Raw genomic sequence first — 22,048 nt, forward strand, 5'->3', positions numbered from 1 at the left:
TTCTTATCTTCAAACATTTTCAACAAATTTTTTTGTTCTTCAAAGTCTTTGTCAGACACCATTCGACTCAGAAATTCTCTGTCATGAATTTTTGTCATTCTTTGCTCATAGACTCTTTTGGTTTCTGATTCAGATTCGTTCAGTTTAGAGTACATTGTATTCATTTCAAAGTCCATTTTCTTAATTTCAACATCCTCTTGTGCAATTTCTTTTCCATTTAATTTCCTTCTTTCCTCACGATCCTTCCTTTCATTTTCTAGAACATTGTCAGCTTTATCATCTGAGCTGTCCTTTTCATAAATTGAGAGAAGCTTCAGCGAATTCTCCCCCTGATTCAATGATTTCACCACCTGTTTTGGGGCAGCTGAGATCTTCTCAACCTCAGACATTAGGGATTGAACTCGTTGCAATGCGTTCTTCAGTTTTTCAGAAAGATGATGTTTGTAGGAATTGGAATTACTTGGTGTTGGATCCATTGCTTATTTACTGTTACATCAATGAACACACAAATATCAGTTAGATCTGAAAGTAAAAAGAAATTAAGGAAAAAAAATAATATTTCAATTCAAACCGTTGTCTTGAATAATATTGAAATCTGCACAAAAACACAAATGTGAGTTACTCTTGAAATGTGAATTTTGAAATTTTAAATAGCATATACAGGTCTTCTTTTAAAGAGAGTTAAGTTAAAAGTAAGGTACATATCTGCAGCTTTATCAGAAAAGAGTTATGAATAAAGTTCTGCATATTTTGCTTTTCTTCAGCAGTTCAGATAAAGTGAGAATCTTTAAAAGTGTTTTGTCTTTTATTACCTAACTTCCTTATCTATTCCAAGAATGGTTTCCTTATCTATTTAAAAGTGTGTCCAGAAATGGTAAAGTATGCAAAGATAAAGTTACTCAAGAATTTCTTTATTTCAAATTAAAACTTATCTAGCATGAACCATAAAAATCATAATCACTAACATATTCAAACAACGTATTCATTCAAGTATGAGTCTAAACAATTTCATCATACTAACTCAAATATTCAATCAATGCATTCATTCAAGTATGCTTGTAAGAAGATTGTGCTCGAGCACTCTTTCAAATGTAAAGTGTGCTCGGACAACAATATTATGCAAAGTATACCCGAATAACTTTCATATAATACAAAGTGTGCTCGAGACCAAATTCTAGCAGACAGTGTACTCGGAAAGTTAGGTTTTGAAAATTACCAAGTATATTGAAAGAAAACAAGTGTACCCGAAATATAAAGTATGCTCGGAAAACAAAGTTTGGCCTGAAAACACTTGTAATTTCAAAGAAATCATAAACACATATATCACAGAGCATGCTCGGAATGAAATTAAACACATAAACATTTAAGTGTGCTATAGTCTAAAATTTCATAGAGCTTGCTCGAAAATCCTAAGTTAGCACTAAGCTTGCTAGGATAAACACATTCAATCATCAGGTATGCCCTTGTTCGAGGGAACTTATCATATCAAACCATACCCGAAAAAATGACAAACTTAAACAGTAACATCTAAGCGTCCCCGGAAAGATTAACAAACCTTTCCTAACAACATATTCACACAAAGCTTACTTGGTGTACTCACTTAAGTTCACAAAGTTTGCTTGAAAACACAATAAGCATATTACATGCATAGCTTATTCGAAGCTAACATAAAACATGCATAGCTTACTCGAAACAAGAATTTCTTGTTAACAGTTAGCTATTTCAACACATAATCATCTCAAGACTTCAAGCTTGCTCGGAAAGTGAGTGCAATAGTGTAAACACTTCAAAGCATGCCCGAAAATCATAATGTTAGTCAAAAATGACTAAGCTTACTCGGAAAGGTTGAAAGTTGTCAAACCTTACCCGAAACAACATATTCACACATAATCAACTGTTCTGTAATCGGAAAGGTTATAATTCAATAACCTTACCCGAAAATACATATTCAAACAGTTTGTGCTCGAGAAGGTTATAAATCATCAAACCTTACTCGAACTTACATATTCAACCATAATCAACTGTACTGTACTCGGAAAGGTTATAATTCAATAACCTTACCCGAAAATACATATTCAAACAGTTTGTGCTCGAGAGGGTTAGAAATCATCAAACCTTACTCGAACTTACATATTCAGCCTATTTTAGGCAAACTGCAACATTTTTTGACTTAAACCACTTTTCAAAGACATTTCTAAGTTATGTATCCTTTCAGAACATAGTTTAAGAACAATTGGTGCATTTAGAGATCAAATTTCAGTTATACTACACATAAAAACAATTTCTTTTATAAACTGAAAAGATCTCAGGAATGGGATCATATTGACTAAGTAGCTTTCTCAATACTTCACTCTCAGCATTATTATGACAACTTGGATAGGTTAACAGCAGGTATAGACTTAGCATGATTTTCATCTCTTTGGTGATATGATTAAGGTTCAATTTGAGCATAATGCAATAATGGTCAACACTGTGCTATGATGCCTCATATCTCTTCTCAAAGCTTATTTGGCTTTCCCCAGATCACCCCAATTTGACTCCAACCTCCTGTATTTGGTCAAAAATAGTTTCTTATGACAGAACTTATTGTATTTTTGTATTTTTAGACTCAAACATATATAGAGGTTGAACGTTGGACTTACAGTTAGCAACATGCCTTTCATTCAAGATGAGACAGATTTTGTCAACATCTTTGTAGTTCTTGTTGTAACCCTCTTGTTTGATAAAATATTTAAAACATTCATCAACTTTTGGTTGATTTATTCATTCTTCCCCTTGTTTTTGATATTTTCTCTAAATTTTCTTAAAGCATGTTCTTTGTCATATATAAAAAATGTTTCATTTTGGTTGACCAAATAACACCAGGCTTGTGTATGACTGGGTAATCACTTTTCTGCCATATCATTTGGAGAGATCTATCTTGAGACATGCAAAACAACTATGCATCTTCACATAAAGATTAGCATATTCATTAAGTTTATATCACCTTAGATTTTACATCATCATGGGAAAGCAACCATATAAGTTAATGACTATAATAAGGTCTTTTTAGCCTATTAATTTCATATGATCAGCTAAGTAGTCAATGTACTATCATTTCCCATAAATACAGTTTAATATTCAATCACCCCAATACCTCTTCATTGTCAGGTTAATGGCTATCCTGTTTTGACCAAAAGTGGTCAACAGGACCAAACATACATGTGAGTATATGTCCTTTCAAAGTCAGAGCTAATGATATAGTTTTAAGTGAAGGAATAAAAAACAAGTCATAATTGCCCCAAATGCATTCAGTTTTCAGGTCAATGGCTATCCTTTGAATCTAAGAGATTCAAGGACCAAACATACATAAGTGCATGTCCTTCCAACTGGGCAAATGTCATAATTTTCAGCAAAAACAACTGTTTGAGATCTTTCCCTTTAAAAAATCCTTCTTTTAAGCTTCTTAAAAGCTTGAACTGAATAATCTTATCATTTCTCTTCACCATTAATCAACTTGCTCATGTTTTGAACAAAATATAGTATTTATGCAAAATTCATTATAAATTTCATTGAATCACTTAATTTTGACATAAAGCACATTTTGACATAAACAGTTGCATCACATACTTAAATCTTAATCATTCTTACATCATCAAGAAAAACAGACTGTAATCTCATTCAATGTCTATTCTATCTTAACAACTTCAGAAGATCAGATTAAGAACATATTCAAGTAATCATAAACATGTGATTACTCATGACATTATATAAGCAATTAAGCTCACTTAAACGGATCAAATTACTTATCATAACATCAGATCAATTAACAAGATAGTCAAGAATTGTCATCAATTTCAAACAAATTGCACAGATAGTTACTTAACCACCTATCAGTTAACATCAAAACAGTGATATAATCAAAACATATTCAATCAACATTCAGTTGAAACATATTCAATATGTGTAATCTCTAAGAAAATAATCAGTTATCATAGAGAGACACACATAGAAAACAGTTAAGTCACATAGCATAGAACATACTCAGTAACATATTTAGCAACATATTCAGCAACATATTCACCAACATATTCAGCAACATATTCAACATGTGTGACCTCATCTAAAATATTCAAGTAGCACATAGAGGTACACAACTAAGCACACATCCCTATCAGATTTCATCAGAGTTGATCATCCCCAGGGATTTCAAAAGAAAGTTGAACCTGGTTCTATCAAGTGGTTTGGTGAATAGGTCAGCCAGATTATCACTTGTATCAACTCTTTGCATTTCAATCAAACCTTTTTCACTACAATCTCTGATGAAGTGATGTCTGATTTCAATATGCTTAGTCTTAGAATGTTGCACAGGATTCTTAACAGTAAAATATGCAGCAGTATTATCAATCAGAATAGGGGTGTTTAGAAAGTTCAAACCATAGTCCAGCATCTGATTCTGAATCCAGAGAACTTGTGCACAGCATGCAGATGCAGCAACATATTCAACTTCTGCAGTGGAGATTGACACTGTGGTCTGTTTCTTGCATTGCCATGACACTAGCCTTTCACCCAAAAACTGGCATCCCCCTGATGTTGACTTTCTACTCATATTGCATCCATCATAATCACTGTCTGTATATGCAATCAGATCAAAGGATTGGTTCTTTGGATACCAAATCCCTAAGTCTGGTCTTCCCTTCAAATATCTGAATATTCTTTTCACAGCATTCATGTGGGAGACTTTTGGATTTGACAGGAACCTAGCACATACACACACAGCAAACATGATATCTGGTCTTGTTGCAGTCAGATACATCAGAGATCCAATCTTTGCTCTGTATTCATGTTCATCAACTGACTCCCCCTTTTCATCAGCTATCATCTTTTCTTTGGTGTCCATTGGAGTTGAGGCAGCCTTGTAATCATGACAGTTGAACTTATTCAGAATGTCCTGCACATACTTAGCTTGGTGAATGAAGATTCCTTCATCCTTTTGTTGAACTTGTAGTCCCAGAAAGAAATTCATTTCACCCATGGAACTCATGCTGTACTTGGACTTCATCACCTCTTCAAACTCCAAACACATATTTTCATTTGTAGATCCAAAGATGATATCATCAACATAGACTTGTACAAGCAGCAAATCTGACCCTTGTCTTTTGTAGAAGAGTGTCTTGTCAATGGCTCCCCTTGTGAAGCCCTTTTCAAGTAAATGAGTTGATAACTCATCATACCATGCTCTAGGAGCCTGATGTAAACCATAAAGGGCTTTGTTTAGCTTATACACCCTGTTTGGATACATGGGATTCTCAAAACCTGGTGGTTGAGTCACATACACTTCTTCATCAATCTTTCCATTAAGGAATACAGATTTGACATCAAGCTGGAATACTTTAATGTTCTTTGAGGCAGCATATGCAAGAAAAATCCTTATGGCTTCCAGTATTGCAACTGGTTCAAATACTTCCTCAAAGTCTATCCCTTCCTTTTGAAGACATCCCAGTGCTACAAGTCTAGCTTTGTTCTTTGTAACGATTCCGACGAAATCAGGTAGACCCTAACCGGCATGTACTATTTACGTTATAGTTATTATTGAATGCACGATTTATTGATGTGATTATACGAGGATATATGATTCTCAAAATTGATTATACTTGATTAGATAACTTATCGTATTCAATATACGATTAATCGATTGATAGTTATTGAAACCCGATCGAATCGAGGGTTCAGTTATAGATGATATCTATAATATTTAGTGATTTTTACGAAGCATTAATGCTTCGGGATAAGGAAAGTACGACACAGAAAAAGAATTTCGATTTAACGATACGTCGGTACGTTAAACGAAATATGAATACCAAACCGAGCAAGATACCATCATTCAAGCCAAATTGCGCAAATAATGTTATTAAGGTGTTTTAAGTAAACAAGGGTTATGGTTTAAACTTTTAAATGTATTAAACCGGTTTAAATGAAATGCATTTTTAAAAGCCGAATTAAACGTCTAAACGAAAAACGAACCGAACTGAGTTTATCCAAAACGTTATCCACAATTGGAAATCCAAACTTGTGGACTAGAATGAAGGAGGTGGGCCCCACCCCACCCCCTCCAAACTCACGGCCATAAGTGGATAATTCTACCATAATTTTTCATTTTCTCAAGTAAATAACCAATCTCCATCATCTCTCTAGAAATCCAAATATTTTGATGACAAAGCAAGGTAAAAATCGAGTTATTTACGTTTTATCTTCGTTTCTTGAGTTTATTTGCAAGAAAATGAGGTTTCAAGTAAAAAAAAGGGTGAAAACCCGAGATGAAAACCGATTCTTGCATGATCAAGTGATGTATACGGGTTATACAAGGGATCTTGGTCCAAGAAAGGAGTTAAACGAACCAAAAACGAATTTTTACGGTTTAAACTTAGTTTTGAAACAATAACCGAAACTATAGTGTAAGAGGCTTGATGGTGAGTGTAACTTGCTTGGTATTGTGGTATGTTGGTTTTAAGTTCTGTATTTAGTGGAAGATAAGGCGGAAAGACGAGTTTGTAGCTTGTAGTGGCGGAGAACAAAAGGTATATTCGGTTTATGTTCGGTTATGAGTTTTTGGACAGATTGTGAACGGTTTAGAGTTAGGTCATGATGCCTCATATGATTAAGGTTAACAGCAGGTATAGACTTAGCATGATTTTCATCTCTTTGGTGATATGATTAAGGTTCAATTTGAGCATAATGCAATAATGGTCAACACTGTGCTATGATGCCTCATATCTCTTCTCAAAGCTTATTTGGCTTTCCCCAGATCACCCCAATTTGACTCCAACCTCCTGTATTTGGTCAAAAATAGTTTCTTATGACAGAACTTATTGTATTTTTGTATTTTTAGACTCAAACATATATAGAGGTTGAACGTTGGACTTACAGTTAGCAACATGCCTTTCATTCAAGATGAGACAGATTTTGTCAACATCTTTGTAGTTCTTGTTGTAACCCTCTTGTTTGATAAAATATTTAAAACATTCATCAACTTTTGGTTGATTTATTCATTCTTCCCCTTGTTTTTGATATTTTCTCTAAATTTTCTTAAAGCATGTTCTTTGTCATATATAAAAAATGTTTCATTTTGGTTGACCAAATAACACCAGGCTTGTGTATGACTGGGTAATCACTTTTCTGCCATATCATTTGGAGAGATCTATCTTGAGACATGCAAAACAACTATGCATCTTCACATAAAGATTAGCATATTCATTAAGTTTATATCACCTTAGATTTTACATCATCATGGGAAAGCAACCATATAAGTTAATGACTATAATAAGGTCTTTTTAGCCTATTAATTTCATATGATCAGCTAAGTAGTCAATGTACTATCATTTCCCATAAATACAGTTTAATATTCAATCACCCCAATACCTCTTCATTGTCAGGTTAATGGCTATCCTGTTTTGACCAAAAGTGGTCAACAGGACCAAACATACATGTGAGTATATGTCCTTTCAAAGTCAGAGCTAATGATATAGTTTTAAGTGAAGGAATAAAAAACAAGTCATAATTGCCCCAAATGCATTCAGTTTTCAGGTCAATGGCTATCCTTTGAATCTAAGAGATTCAAGGACCAAACATACATAAGTGCATGTCCTTCCAACTGGGCAAATGTCATAATTTTCAGCAAAAACAACTGTTTGAGATCTTTCCCTTTAAAAAATCCTTCTTTTAAGCTTCTTAAAAGCTTGAACTGAATAATCTTATCATTTCTCTTCACCATTAATCAACTTGCTCATGTTTTGAACAAAATATAGTATTTATGCAAAATTCATTATAAATTTCATTGAATCACTTAATTTTGACATAAAGCACATTTTGACATAAACAGTTGCATCACATACTTAAATCTTAATCATTCTTACATCATCAAGAAAAACAGACTGTAATCTCATTCAATGTCTATTCTATCTTAACAACTTCAGAAGATCAGATTAAGAACATATTCAAGTAATCATAAACATGTGATTACTCATGACATTATATAAGCAATTAAGCTCACTTAAACGGATCAAATTACTTATCATAACATCAGATCAATTAACAAGATAGTCAAGAATTGTCATCAATTTCAAACAAATTGCACAGATAGTTACTTAACCACCTATCAGTTAACATCAAAACAGTGATATAATCAAAACATATTCAATCAACATTCAGTTGAAACATATTCAATATGTGTAATCTCTAAGAAAATAATCAGTTATCATAGAGAGACACACATAGAAAACAGTTAAGTCACATAGCATAGAACATACTCAGTAACATATTTAGCAACATATTCAGCAACATATTCACCAACATATTCAGCAACATATTCAACATGTGTGACCTCATCTAAAATATTCAAGTAGCACATAGAGGTACACAACTAAGCACACATCCCTATCAGATTTCATCAGAGTTGATCATCCCCAGGGATTTCAAAAGAAAGTTGAACCTGGTTCTATCAAGTGGTTTGGTGAATAGGTCAGCCAGATTATCACTTGTATCAACTCTTTGCATTTCAATCAAACCTTTTTCACTACAATCTCTGATGAAGTGATGTCTGATTTCAATATGCTTAGTCTTAGAATGTTGCACAGGATTCTTAACAGTAAAATATGCAGCAGTATTATCAATCAGAATAGGGGTGTTTAGAAAGTTCAAACCATAGTCCAGCATCTGATTCTGAATCCAGAGAACTTGTGCACAGCATGCAGATGCAGCAACATATTCAACTTCTGCAGTGGAGATTGACACTGTGGTCTGTTTCTTGCATTGCCATGACACTAGCCTTTCACCCAAAAACTGGCATCCCCCTGATGTTGACTTTCTACTCATATTGCATCCATCATAATCACTGTCTGTATATGCAATCAGATCAAAGGATTGGTTCTTTGGATACCAAATCCCTAAGTCTGGTCTTCCCTTCAAATATCTGAATATTCTTTTCACAGCATTCATGTGGGAGACTTTTGGATTTGACAGGAACCTAGCACATACACACACAGCAAACATGATATCTGGTCTTGTTGCAGTCAGATACATCAGAGATCCAATCTTTGCTCTGTATTCATGTTCATCAACTGACTCCCCCTTTTCATCAGCTATCATCTTTTCTTTGGTGTCCATTGGAGTTGAGGCAGCCTTGTAATCATGACAGTTGAACTTATTCAGAATGTCCTGCACATACTTAGCTTGGTGAATGAAGATTCCTTCATCCTTTTGTTGAACTTGTAGTCCCAGAAAGAAATTCATTTCACCCATGGAACTCATGCTGTACTTGGACTTCATCACCTCTTCAAACTCCAAACACATATTTTCATTTGTAGATCCAAAGATGATATCATCAACATAGACTTGTACAAGCAGCAAATCTGACCCTTGTCTTTTGTAGAAGAGTGTCTTGTCAATGGCTCCCCTTGTGAAGCCCTTTTCAAGTAAATGAGTTGATAACTCATCATACCATGCTCTAGGAGCCTGATGTAAACCATAAAGGGCTTTGTTTAGCTTATACACCCTGTTTGGATACATGGGATTCTCAAAACCTGGTGGTTGAGTCACATACACTTCTTCATCAATCTTTCCATTAAGGAATACAGATTTGACATCAAGCTGGAATACTTTAATGTTCTTTGAGGCAGCATATGCAAGAAAAATCCTTATGGCTTCCAGTATTGCAACTGGTTCAAATACTTCCTCAAAGTCTATCCCTTCCTTTTGAAGACATCCCAGTGCTACAAGTCTAGCTTTGTTCTTTGTAACGATTCCGACGAAATCAGGTAGACCCTAACCGGCATGTACTATTTACGTTATAGTTATTATTGAATGCACGATTTATTGATGTGATTATACGAGGATATATGATTCTCAAAATTGATTATACTTGATTAGATAACTTATCGTATTCAATATACGATTAATCGATTGATAGTTATTGAAACCCGATCGAATCGAGGGTTCAGTTATAGATGATATCTATAATATTTAGTGATTTTTACGAAGCATTAATGCTTCGGGATAAGGAAAGTACGACACAGAAAAAGAATTTCGATTTAACGATACGTCGGTACGTTAAACGAAATATGAATACCAAACCGAGCAAGATACCATCATTCAAGCCAAATTGCGCAAATAATGTTATTAAGGTGTTTTAAGTAAACAAGGGTTATGGTTTAAACTTTTAAATGTATTAAACCGGTTTAAATGAAATGCATTTTTAAAAGCCGAATTAAACGTCTAAACGAAAAACGAACCGAACTGAGTTTATCCAAAACGTTATCCACAATTGGAAATCCAAACTTGTGGACTAGAATGAAGGAGGTGGGCCCCACCCCACCCCCTCCAAACTCACGGCCATAAGTGGATAATTCTACCATAATTTTTCATTTTCTCAAGTAAATAACCAATCTCCATCATCTCTCTAGAAATCCAAATATTTTGATGACAAAGCAAGGTAAAAATCGAGTTATTTACGTTTTATCTTCGTTTCTTGAGTTTATTTGCAAGAAAATGAGGTTTCAAGTAAAAAAAAGGGTGAAAACCCGAGATGAAAACCGATTCTTGCATGATCAAGTGATGTATACGGGTTATACAAGGGATCTTGGTCCAAGAAAGGAGTTAAACGAACCAAAAACGAATTTTTACGGTTTAAACTTAGTTTTGAAACAATAACCGAAACTATAGTGTAAGAGGCTTGATGGTGAGTGTAACTTGCTTGGTATTGTGGTATGTTGGTTTTAAGTTCTGTATTTAGTGGAAGATAAGGCGGAAAGACGAGTTTGTAGCTTGTAGTGGCGGAGAACAAAAGGTATATTCGGTTTATGTTCGGTTATGAGTTTTTGGACAGATTGTGAACGGTTTAGAGTTAGGTCATGAAATTTTACAGAGGTGTTAAATACATGAAAATATGAGTTCTGTGAAAATTTGGTAATTTTTGGACAAAGGATGAATATTTGGTAAATTTAATGCTCGGTTTTGGCTAAAAATGGTGAAAAATATTTAAATATCATGATAAATTCTGGAAAATTCAAGCTAAGATTTTTATAACATGTAAGAGTCACACAAAAATTTTTGGCCAGTTGGAGAAGTCTAAGTAGGTTTTTCGGTTAAACGATTTCTAGGGTTTTCTAGCTCAGTTTTAGTAAAAATGGCATGTAAAAAGAGATTTTGGTTCTGGAAAAATTACAGGGGACTATGTGGATGGGAAGGGTCATCCAGGAAAAATTTGGGATTTTTCTAAGGTCGTTTGGTATTTACGACATATTTAGTGTTTAAATGGTGTTTAAAAATAGATAAATAAATTTTAAATATAAAAATTAATTCTGGAAATATTTTTATAAAATTCCCCACTGTCAAAAAGTGATTTGTGCAAAATTTCAAGATCCGAGATTAAACGGATAATTATTTGTGCTAAAAAAACAAACAAACTTTAAAAGTTTAAAACGCGTAAACCGGTAAAGTTCGCCTAAACGAGCTGGCTGGTGTATAAAAACCCTAAAAGTGAACTATTTTCATATAACTGAGTTAAACCGGTAAAAATAAATCATCCGAAAGTAATTCGGATGATTTGGGTAATTTTATCCGGTTTAACAGTTTCCGGTACACTAAAGACGGAAACGGGTCCCGTGGCCAATCAGGGCGTCTAAACCGAGCTCTAATTTCACAACTTTAATTAAATTATCAGTCAACACCTATTTTCGGGTCGTGTGTGATCAAACTCATTTTTGAAACGTAAAAACGGATAACCGTGCTAGGCATGCAAAACGGGGAAAACGAACTAATAGTAATTTTGACTATTGAACTCTAAACGATATCACAATCTGAGTCCGGAGAAGTGTTTCTGGGTTAACATTGCCCCCGGAACGGGTACAGTACTGGGTTAACAGTGTCCCCAGATGTATCGGTTAACACGGTTAAAGTTATATTAATAGTGATTGTATAGTAACGAACTTAGGGATCGTATTACAGATCTGGACTAGTACCTTGCGTACTGTGTTACCTACTTGCTTGCGATAAGGTGAGTTTCACGAGCCCTTTTTTCTGAATTGTTTTTAACTATTTTCTCGGGGCGGAAAGCATGTTACTATTAAAATGTTTAAGTACATACTGAACGCATGGATTTGCGTGTATTTATATATATTTTATTGTACGGGAATCGTACGAAAATGTACTAAGATGGTGATTGTCTGAGTTGCAAACATTTTAAGGCCCCGCAATACGAGTGATTAGCTAAAAGCCGGTAGAGTGTGAATAGTACTATTGGTCTGACAAACCCAACTGGTCCGGCATGGATTTGCTGATGTTTCCCAGCCAGTTACACATGTCTATTTTGTTGTTATTTATTTTGCTATGTAATGTTAGGCATAGCGGTTTGGGGCAGGTTCGTGGGCGGAATATGCCACGGGGTTGTATGTGGATAGTCGGAGGTTTCACTTGTGGGCTCAGCATAATTACATCGCTAATATATGATTATTATAATGATTCATCACTGTTTATTTAAATTAGTGAAACTCACCAACTATTCGTAGTTGACCCGTTTTCTTTACATGCTTTCTAGGTACCCTCAAACTGGAATAATTGCTACATGCTTGACGATGCGTGCTTTTTTTTTTTTGAAAGCTTAATGATTTTTTTGTATTAAATATGTTAATGTACTGTTGGTAAAACTTAGGTGCTAACGCCTAGACGGTAACTAAACTCGGAATAATGTAATATGGTGTAAATTAATGTAATAGTGTTTTCTTTATAAGCAAAGCTGTTGATATCAGACGTGTCTGTTGCACCCCGTTTATGTTTCCGCTGCGGTTACGGGGTGTTACAGAAGTTGGTATCAGAGCCATTGGCTATAAAGAATTAGGATGTCTTTAAAAGATACCTAAAATATAACCAGTAGCTCAAGTATTATAGGATCTGAATATCAACTAATAATTTATAGTGACGAGATCTGGATGAACTTGGATGGACAAGTGAGTTATTATGGTCCGGAACATAATAACAGACTTGTCCGCACGAGGGAATTCAGGGGAAGTCACGGGGAACATTAATAGGTAAAATCGGCAACATATGTGTAAGTATACGATAATATTTTTATGTGACAAAGTTGTATAAGTATGTGTATATTAATTTAATTATGATTTACGTTATGGAAGGAACTATATGTCTACTAACTTGTGTACAGGTAAGGATGTCGAGATCACGAAGTCTGTCAGTGGAGGAGGACCCGGAGGAGACAAGTTCCGGGAACTCTAGGAGCTTACGCCTAGTATCCAGCACTGAGCCTAGTGAGACTAGCCGTAGGAGTACTAGCCTGTCCTCCCCTACTAGGGTTGCCAGATCCCCCACCCCACCCGCACCACAGGCCACCCCTACCGCTCCCAGACCCGGATCTCGCCTCACGGCGCGGATCAGTGTCCCCTATGTCCCACCTACCTCTACCCCACCCAGACCTACCTTCCACAGGGACGAGTCCTCCCGCCCCCAGCCCGAGCCTGTGCCTCCACCCGTGTGGGTACCCCTAGGCCGGAGAGGGATGAGCGTCCCTCCTCCGAGGCTGCATGGCTCCGAGTGCTCACCGAGCAGGTGGTTTAGCACACCATCGCCTTGACGGTGGGTATCCAGAGGAGGAGGTACTTGGCGGACTGCATACTGACAGCCAGTATGCGATTGCTCAGCTGAGGAGGGAGGGCGCATACTCCCAGTGGATGATTGACCGGATGGAGACACGGATCCGGGGTTTGCTGGCGGTGTTGGTGGCGATGGTGGCAGTGTTGGTGTGGTTGGTATACCACCATGCTTAGTTGTGTTAGGGTGGTAGTAGTCAGGGTCCGCTTTTTGATATTCTGTGTAAGCAGTTAGTGGTGATGCTAACATAGAGTGAATTTTGGGTAGTAATAGTACAGCCACTAGCCCATAGGGGGTCTCTTTTTGGGATGTCATTGTAGATACTTTTGGTGTATCATTCAAGCACTGACCCATAGCGGGTTATGTCGAAATGATGCCGATGTAGGACCGATGTATAAAAACTTAATCTATGTGATGATGGCAGGAATGTAATGTGTACTGATGTTTATGTAATATGTACTGATGTTTATTAATGAATGGAATGTGTGTTGTGTATCGATATTGGAATTTGTATTAATTATATGTATTTTTCTTAATGTGGTGTAGAATGGCACCAAAACGGTCAGCCCGAATGTCAGAAGCGGATGTGCACCGTCTGATTGCTCGACAGTTAGAGGCGGCGATACCGATATAGTATCGCGCATCGCCGCCAGTATTAACAATACGACCAATCCAGATCTTGCGAGCAATCAAACGACCACCAATAATGATGGGGAACAAAATGTTAACCTTCCACCGAACGTTAACCCGATTCTGAGTAATGACGCACCGCCTAAGGTGGTCGTTACAGAAAGTAATGGCCCTATATCTAGTGTAGAAACGAACCGCACTGAACCGACTCCTGCAACAAAGGGATGTTCAATCAAAGATTTTATGTTGTGCAAGCCCCTAGAATTTAGCGGGTCTGAGGGACCAAATGGGTTGGTTAAGGGATTGAGAAAATAGAGTCTGTTGTGAACATCAGCAACTGCCCTGAGGATTACGTTGTTAAGTATGCTACCTGCACGTTCACGAACCATGCCTTGACATGGTGGAACACAATAGTGCAAACTCGCGGCCAGGCAGCGACAAACCGCATGACCTGGGCAGAGCTCAAGGCCCTTGTACTGGAACATTTCTGCTCGAAAAACGAACTGCAGAAGTTAGAAAACGAATTGTGGAACCTGGAGATGCAGGGGGCAGACCACTTGAATTAAACGAACCGATTTAATGAGTTGTCGCGATTGGTGCCATGGTTGGTCACCCCAGAGTCAAAGAGGGTTGGGCGTTATATATGGGGACTAACTTCAGTAGTAAGGGGTATAGTCAACTCTGGGGGACACAAGACGTTTGAGGGTGCGGTGACGCAAGCTGGTATCGTCACATACGTTTTCGTGAGGAGTGGGTCACTGAAGGTGGCAGGAGAGTCTGCTGGGGGAAAGCGGGGTACGTATGACAATAGGATCCAGGAGAAGCAGCAAAATAAACGTGCTCGGTCCGCTGCCTAGAACTACGCATGACTAGTTCAGGCGGAAGGCAAGAATCGCAGAAAGGGACGCTCCCTAAGTGTGGGAAATGCGGTTACCAGCATGGTGGCGAGTGCAAGGGGGTAATGTGCCACCGATGTGGCAGGAATGGGCACTACGCACCGAGTTGTAGGACAAACCTAAACAATCTGAACCGACAACCGCAACCTATCTGTGCGCAGCCACTTAGGACCCAACCAGCCCGACAACAAAACCCACAAGGAAACCAAATGATGACCACCAGCCGTGCTTGCTTTGAATGCGGCAGCACAGATCACTTCAAGAGATACTGTCCGAAACTGAACCAGGGAGGAAATGGGAGGCAAACCGTGGGTCAGGCATCGTCGTCCAATCCGGCGAGAGGCCGAGCATTTGTGATGCGGGCGAACGAAGCACGCCAGGACCCCAGCGTAGTGACAGGTACATTCCTCGTCTCTGATCATTACGCTTCTGTATTATTTGATACGGGCGCCGATAGAAGTTTTGTCTCCATTAAGTTCCTATCGATAGCAAACCTTCCGATTAATGAAACCTTAGAACCTTATATCGTAGAAGTCGCTAACGGTAAAACCATGATAGTTAATCAGATAGTTCGGAATTGCCCTTTAATTCTGAACGATCAATCCTTCCTGATTGACTTATTACCGGTAGAATTAGGTAGTTTTGACGTGATAGTGGGAATGGATTGGTTAGCACGTAACAAAGTGGAAATAAACTGTGAAAAGAAAATCGTCAAGATCCGGGTGTCGGATGACGAAGAGGTGTTAGTGCAAGGAGAGAAGTCGGGCACAATGATACCATTTATATCCCACCTCAAGGTGTTAAAATATATACGCCAGGGATGCGTGGCGTATCTAGCGAGCTTGACGGCCACAGATTCTGAGGAGAAACGGGTGGAAGATATCCCGGTGGTACGCGAATTTCCACAAGTTTTCCCAGAAGAACTTCCTGGATTACCGCCAACCCGACAGGTCGAATTCTGAATCGATTTAATACCTCAAGCTGGCCCTGTTGCTAAAGCACCCTACCGACTTGCATCGTCCGAGATGCAAGAATTATCCAATCAGTTGCAAGAATTGTTGGATAAAGGATTTATACGTCCTAGTCATTCCCCGTGGGGTGCACCTGTATTATTCGTGAAAAAGAAGGACGGGAGCCTTAGAATGTGCATTGATTACAGGGAGTTGAACAAGTTAACAATCAAAAATAGGTACCCTCTTCCCCGAATTGATGATCTGTTTGACCAGCTGCAAGGTGCGAGCTATTTCTCAAAAATCGATCTTAGATCGGGATACCATCAGGTTAGAATTCAGGAAGAAGATATCCCAAAAACCGCATTCCGGACTCGCTACGGTCATTACGAGTTCTTAGTTATGCCTTTCGGGCTAACAAATGCGCCGGCAGTGTTCATGGACCTCATGAATCGAGTCTGTAAACCCTACCTCGACAAATTCGTCATCGTGTTTATTAACGATATTTTGATCTACTCGAAAAGTAAAGAAGAGCACGGGCAACACTTAAGAATAATTTTAGAGCTTCTGAATCAGGAGAAGTTGTATGCAAAATTCTCCAAGTGTAACTTCTGGTTACAAGAAGTGCAATTCCTCGGTCACGTTGTAAACCATCAAGGAATACACGTTGATCCGAATAAGGTTGAAGCAATTAAGAATTGGCAAGCGCCTAAATCTCCAAAGGAAATCCGCCAATTCTTAGGTTTAGCTGGATATTATAGTCGATTTATAGAGAACTTTTCCAGCATCGCCCAACCTTTAACCCTCCTGACTCAAAAGGATCGAAAGTATGAATGGGGAGAAGAGCAGGAAACGGCTTTTCAAACGTTAAAACAAAAATTGTGCCAAGCGCCGATTTTAAGTCTCCCCGATGGAGACGATGGTTTTGTCGCGTATTGTGACGCATCGCGTAGAGGGTTAGGATGCGTGTTGATGCAGAATAATAAGGTTATAGCCTATGCTTCCCGACAGTTAAAAGTACACGAGAAAAATTACACTACTCATGACTTAGAACTGGGAGCGGTTATCTTCGCACTTAAAATCTGGAGACATTATCTCTACGGTACGAAGTGCACCATCTTCACCGATCATAAAAGTTTGCAGCACATATTCGATCAGAAAGAACTGAATATGAGGCAACGAAAATGGGTCGAGTTGTTAAGCGATTATGACTGTGACATCCGTTATCACCCCGGCAAGGCTAACGTCGTAGCCGATGCCTTGAGTAAGAAAGATCGGGTTAAGCCATTGCGAGTGCGAGCGCTGGGGATGATAGTCCAGTCGAACCTTTCAGACCTGATTCGAGTCGCTCAACGTGAGGCGTTGAAAGAGGAACAATTGGAAAAGGAGGGACTTTACGGCAATGAGAAGAATTTCGAACAGCGCGTGGACGAAATTATCTATTTCAAAAATCGGGTTTGGATCCCAACCCTCCATGACCTTCGTGAATTAATCATGGACGAAGCATAGATCAAAATATTCCATACATCCGGGATCGGATAAGATGTACAAGGATGTGAAGGAGTTCTACTGGTGGCCGGGTATGAAAAAGGATATAGCAACGTACGTCGGTAAGTGTACGACTTGTGCGAGAGTTAAGGCAGAGCACCAGAAACCCTCTGGGATGTTACAACAACCGGAAATTCCCGAATGGAAGTGGGAGCAAATCACGATGGATTTTGTGACACATCTCCCTAAGACGTCCCGAGGACATGATGCAATTTGGGTAATCGTGGATCGATTAACCAAATCGGCACATTTTATTCCGATTAGAAATAATTATAACACTGAGAGACTTGCGCATATTTATATAAATGAAATTGTGTCTCGTCATGGAATACCCATCTCAATCATCTCCGATCGGGATAGCCATTTCACCTCCAATCTTTGGCAAGCTGTGCAAGAAGCGCTGGGAACGCGTATTGATCTAAGCACAGCTTACCACCCTCAGACCGATGGTCAGTCTGAGAGGACCATCCAAAACCTGGAGGATTTGCTTCGTGCATGCGTACTGGATTTTAAGGGAAATTGGGATCAACATCTCCCACTCGTTGAATTTTCCTATAATAACAGTTACCATAGCAGTATAAAGGCAGCGCCTTACAAAGCATTGTATGGTCGGAAGTGCCGATCACCACTCTGCTGGACTGAAGTGGGCGACACCCAGGTTATTAGATCAGACCTGGTCCAGGAAACGACCAGCAAAATCCTTGAAATTAGGAACAATCTGAAGGCCGCGCGGGATCGGCAGAAGAGTTATGCCGATACCCGTAGAAAACCGTTGTCGTTTGAGAAGGGTGATAAAGTGTATTTGAAGGTATCACCTTGGAAGGGTGTAGTCAGATTTGGAAAGGCGGGGAAGTTAGCCCTCGAGATATATTGGACCATTCGATATTACTGCAAAAAACGGTTCCATAGCATACCGATTAGAACTACCTGATGAACTGAGTACAGTTCACAATGTGTTTCACGTGTCGAACTTGAAAAGGTTTCTGGCGGATGAGACATCGGTGTTACCATTAGAGGGTGTCCAATTAAACGATAAGCTTAATTTTGTAGAGGAACCCATAGAAATAGTAGACGGGAAAACCAAGCAGCTAAGACACAATAAGATTTCGATGGTTAAAGTTAGATGGAATTCGCAACGAGGCCCAGAATATACATGGGAACGAACAGACGAATTCCGAAAGAAATACCCCCACCCATTTCCCGGAAAGGAAGTGGATGATGCTTAAAATTTCGAGGACGAAATTTCTTAACGGGGGGAGAATGTAACGATTCCGACGAAATCAGGTAGACCCTAACCGGCATGTACTATTTACGTTATAGTTATTACTGAATGCACGATTTATTGATGTGATTATACGAGGATATATGATTCTCAAAATTGATTATACATGATTAGATAACTTATCGTATTCAATATACGATTAATCGATTGATAGTTATTGAAACCCGATCGAATTGAGGGTTCAGTTATAGATGATATCTATAATATTTAGTGATTTTTACTAAGCATTAATGCTTCGGGATAAGTAAAGTACGGCACATAAAAAGAATTTCGATTTAACGATACGTCGGTACGTTAAACGAAATATGAATACCAAACCGAGCAAGATACCATCATTCAAGCCGAAAAAGTTGCGCAAATAATATTATTATGGTGTTTTAAGTAAACAAGGGTTATGGTTTAAACTTTTAAATGTATTAAACCGGTTTAAATGAAATGCATTTTTAAAAGCCGAATTAAACGTCTAAACGAAAAATGAACCGAACTGAGTTTATCCAAAACGTTATCCACAATTGGAAATCCAAACTTGTGGACTAGAATGAAGGAGGTGGGCCCCACCCACCCCCTCCAAACTCACGGCCATAAGTGGATAATTCCACCATAATTTTTCATTTTCTCAAGTAAATAACCAATCTCCATCATCTCTCTAGAAATCCAAAGATTTTGAAGACAAAGCAAGGTAAAAATCGAGTTATTTACGTTTTCATCTTCGTTTATTGAGTTTATTTGCAAGAAAATAAGGTTTTCAAGTAAAAAAAAAGGGTGAAAACCCGAGATGAAAACCGATTCTTGCATGATCAAGTGATGTATACGGGTTATACAAGGGATCTTGGTCCAAGATAGGAGTTAAACGAACCAAAAACGAATTTTTACGGTTTAAACTTTAGTTTTGAAACAATAACCGAAACTATAGTGTAAGAGGCTTGATGGTGAGTGTAAATTGCTTGATATTGTGGTATGTTGGTTGTAGGTTCTGTATTTATTGGTAGATAAGGCGGAAAGACGAGTTTGTAGATTGTAGTGGCGGAGAACAAAGGGTACATTCGGTTTATGTTCGGTTATGAGTTTTTGGACAGATTGTGAACGGTTAGAGTTAGGTCATGAAATTTTACAGAGGTGTTAAATACATGAAAATATGAGTTCTGTGAAAATTTGGTAATTTTTGGACAAAGGATGAATATTTGGTAAATTTAATGCTCGGTTTTGGCTAAAAATGGTGAAAAATATTTAAATATCATGATAAATTCTGGAAAATTCAAGATAAGGTTTTTATAACATTTAAAAGTCACACACAAAATTTAAGGTCAGTTGGAGAAGTCTATGTAGGTTTTTTGGTTAAACGAGTTCTAGGGTTTTCTAGCTCGGTTTTAATGAAAATGGCATGTAAAGAGAGATTTTGGTTCTGTAAAAATTACAGGGAACTATGTGGATGGCAGGGATCATCTAGAAAAAATTTGGGATTTTTCTAAGGTCGTTTGGTATTTACGACATATTTAGTGTTTAAATGGTGTTTAAAAATAGATAAATAAATTTTAAATATAAAAATTAATTCTGGAAATATTTTTATAAAATTCCCCACTATCAAAAAGTGATTTGTGCAAAATTTCAAGATCCGAGATTAAACGGATAATTATTTGTGCCAAAAAAATACAAACAAACTTTTAAAGTTTAAAACGCGTAAACCGGAAAAGTTCGCCTAAACGAGCTGACTGGTGTATAAAAACCCTAAAAATGAACTATTTTCATATAACTGAGTTAAACAGGTAACAATAAATCATCCGAAAGTAATTCGGATGATTTGGGTAATTTTATCCGGTTTAACAGTTTCCGGTACACTAAAGACGGAAACGGTTCCGCGGCCAATCGGGGCGTCTAAACCGAGCTCTAATTTCACAACTTTAGTTAAATTATCAGTCAACAACTATTTTCGGGTCGTGTGTGACCAAACACATTTTTGAAACGTAAAAACGGATAACCGTGCTAGGCACGCAAAACGGGGAAAACAAACTAATAGTAATTTTGACTATTGAACTCTAAACGATATCACAATCTGAGTCCGGAGAAGTGTTTCTGGGTTAACATTGCCCCCGGAACGGGTACTGTACTGGGTTAACAATGTCCCCAGATGTACCGGTTAACACGGTTAAAGTTATATTAATAGTGATTGTATAGTAACGAACTTAGGGATCGTATTACAGATCCAGACTAGTAGCTTGCGTACTGTGTTACCTACTTGCTTGCGATAAGGTGAGTTTCACGAGCCCCTTTTTCTGAATTGTTTTTAACTATTTTCTCGGGGCGGAAAGCATGTTACTATTAAAATGTTTAAGTACATACTGAACGCATGGATTTGCGTGTATTTATATATATTTTATTGTACGGGAATCGTACGGAAATGTACTAAGATGGTGATTGTCTGAGTTGCTAACATTGTAAGGCCCCGCAACACGAGTGATTAGCTAAAAGCCGGTAGAGTGTGAATAGTACTATTGGTCTAACAAACCCAACTGGTCCGGCATGGATTTGCTTGATGTTTCCCAGCCAGTTGCACATGTCTATTTTGTAGTTATTTATTTTGCTATGTAATGTTAAGTATAGCGGTTTGGGGCAGGTTCGTGGGCGGAGTATGCCACGGGGTTGTATGTGGATAGTCGGAGGTTTCACTTGTGGGCTCAGCATAATTACATCGCTAATATATGATTATTATAATGATTCGTCACTGTTTATTTAAATTAGTGAAACTCACCAACTATTCGTAGTTGACCCGTTTTCTTTACATGCTTTCTAGGTACCCTCAAACTGGAATAATTGCAACATGCTTGACGATGCGTGCTTTTTTTTTTGGAAGCTTAATGATCTTTTTGTATTGAATATGTTAATGTACTGTTGGTAAAACTTAGGTGCTAACGCCTAGACGGTAACTAAACTCGGAACAATGTAATATGGTGTAAATTAATGTAGTAGTGTTTTCTTTATAAGCAATGCTGTTGATATCAGACGTGTTCGTTGCACCCCGTTTATGTTTCCGCTGCGGTTACGGGGTGTTACATTCTTAATCACCAAACCCCTTTCATCCCTTTTGTTTCTGAACACCTATTTGGTTCCTATTG

The 22,048-nt window shown here is 37.8% G+C and overlaps 1 long non-coding RNA gene across 1 annotated transcript in view; it reads right to left on the reverse strand.

Moving 5' to 3' along the window:
- Positions 1-22,048, reverse strand: part of LOC143556848 (uncharacterized) — a 288,278-nt gene that overhangs the window by 230,151 nt on the left and 36,079 nt on the right. The window lies entirely within an intron of this gene.

The sequence above is a fragment of the Bidens hawaiensis genome, unplaced genomic scaffold, assembly GCF_021521415.1.
Source record: "Bidens hawaiensis isolate Kalapana, Puna unplaced genomic scaffold, B.hawaiensis_p1.1 tig00001035_1, whole genome shotgun sequence".
NCBI lineage: Eukaryota > Viridiplantae > Streptophyta > Magnoliopsida > Asterales > Asteraceae > Bidens > Bidens hawaiensis.